This window comes from Priapulus caudatus, unplaced genomic scaffold (genome assembly GCF_000485595.1).
Source record: "Priapulus caudatus unplaced genomic scaffold, Priapulus_caudatus-5.0.1 Scaffold1921, whole genome shotgun sequence".
Lineage (NCBI taxonomy): Eukaryota > Metazoa > Priapulida > Priapulimorpha > Priapulimorphida > Priapulidae > Priapulus > Priapulus caudatus.
In genome coordinates this window covers 28,501-31,000 of record NW_014578982.1, presented here as the reverse complement: position 1 = coordinate 31,000, position 2,500 = coordinate 28,501, and positions in this window count along the sequence as shown.

Sequence of the window (2,500 nt, the reverse complement as noted above, 5' to 3'; positions counted from 1 at the left end):
AGATGTGAGGGCTGAGGTTAACAGTTTTTCCCCGGGACAGGCAGACATGTTGCCGGAATAGTCAAAGTGGCAACGCACTTATCAGCTGGAATAGGTTGTGAAGATGATTTTGTATTAGCAGTTCAATTAGCCTTATTACCTCCGCCCAACGGAGTTGGAGGAGGTTATGTTTTCGCTCTCGTGTGTTCGCGTGATTGATATTAGCGCGGCGGTCGATCGATATCACCCAGCGAGCCAACAAGTCAGCAAGCCAGCGAGCCCAGCGAGCCAGCTCCTAACACATACATGTTACATGGGAGCGTGTACATGTCAGTACGCTGGCGTATATCGAGGGTTATTCGTGTTCGTGAGGCATATGGCGTATGGCGTATGTCGCTGGCGGAGGTATGCACTCCGTAAGTGCACTCTGTCTAGTGTTGTTATGCTGTGCAACTTTTATGAAGAGAACTACTAGTACAAGAAAGCATGTTAAGCTATGAAAAGCTATTGTATAATTTGATAATCAATTTACCAGTAGAAAGGCCCATCTCTAGAAGAAAAGTCAGTTGTTTAAATGTTAAGTCCTGATTGATTTGTCTCAGGTAACTGACAGTCGATACATGTCCTATTCTAAGATAATGCAGACTAGTAGGCAACTTAGGCAAGCTGTTGGTCGTTTTTCGATTAAAGTTAGCCAAGATGGAGCTAAAATATTGGCTGAGATCTAAATAACAGCACAGTAAAGCATCTTCGTCATTATCATCATCAATCGTTATCATCATTAATTATTACGCAGTGGCTACGCGTCCGGAACCGGTCGCCTAGCCTCCAGGCTACGCATCCGGACATCCACTGTGATCGCGCGACTCGCGTACACGCATGATTGCGCAACGGGACGCTCTGCTGATTGCCGAAAATATAAAATAATATAAATATATATGCACTGCTGCCGTCTATCCTTTCATCTGTCCTCTCTCGCTCTCTCTCTCTCTCACACACACACACACACACACACTCACTAGTGTATATTATATAATGAATTATATAATGTGTTATATATAACGTATAGAGTAATATTATGTAATGTGCAGAGCGAGGGAGGAAGCTCACCTTCAACATATTCGAATTGTTGTATCTAATGATGCTAAATAAAGCGAGGGAGAGAGGAAGCGAGGGGGAGGGGAAGGAGGAGCGGCAGGGAAGAAGGAGAGAGGAAGCGAGGGCAAACGGAGCAACAGGGAAGAAAGGGAGGCACCTCACCTTCGACCACTTCTCGCGCCAGTTCGCCGTGCAGTCCGACCACCAGCGCATCGTCTTCTCCATCTGCGCGGCGCGCGCCCGCGCCTCCTCCAGCTCCCGCAGCCGCATCTCCTCCCTCACCTCCCACTCGCCGGACAGCATCGTCGTCACCTGCGGCGCCCCCCCGCCACCGCGACCACCTCCCTCCGCCGCGCACCTGGATACGCCGTCCCCCCGCCGGGCCTCCCCGCCGCCAACGCGACCTCCTCCTTCCGCCGCGCACCGGGAGACGACGTCCCCCCGCCGAGCCTCCCCCCCGCCGCCGCCGCCGGATTTTGGCGAGCCGCGCTGAAGAGGGAGGTCGCGCGACGAGATGTCGCGGCAGGAGAGGGCGCCGCGGTCGGGGGGCGGGGCGCGGGCGTGGTTCTTGGGGCTGGAGCGGGAGGAGCGGTGACTGCTGCTCTCGAGGCTCGGAGCGGGAGAGTTCATGTCGGACGCGGACGACGGTGTTGACGCGTCGCCGACGCGTGTGTCTGGGTGGGTGGCGCTCTCTCTCTCTCTCTCTCTTTCTGTCTCTCCGTCTCTCTCTCTTTTTCCCTCTCTTCCTGTCTCTCTCTCTCCCTCTCTTTCTTTCTTTCTGTCTCTCTCTCTCTCTCTCTCTCTCTCTCTCTCTCGCTTTCAGTCTTTCTTTACCTCTTTTTCCCACCTCTCTCTCTCTCTGTGAGTGTGTGTATGTGTGTCTCACTCACACTCTATTTCAATCGTTCTCACTCTCTCGTCGCGTATATCTCTTTCTCTCGCTGCCACTGCCGCTCTCTTTCTCTCTCTCCGTCTCTCTCTGTGTCTCTTTCTCTCGCTGACTCTAGCCCCTTGACGGCTCCTTCTCCCACCTCCGCCTTCAGGTACAAACACTCGACCCGACTCTACCTGCCGGACTCACGATCTGTAAAACATAAAACACACGCGTTACACGTCGTCTCCGCAGCATACTGCCGCAGTATTATTCCTTGCCTGCTATTATTCTGTGATTATTCCGCAGCGTTGGCTGATAATGACATTAGCTCGCAGCGTTAACTTGTTTAGCTGCGCGCTTCGCGAGCGACGGCACTCAGCGGCGGCAGTGTGGACGCGCCGGCTGTCAGGTATGATCAACGAGATGCCTGCCTTCTCTCGCTCTCTGTTTCTCTGTTTCTCTCGTCCGCTCTCTCTGTCTTTCTCTCTCTCTCTCTCTCTCTCTCTCTCTCTCTCTTTCTCTCTCGCTCTCTCGCTCTCTCTCTCTCTC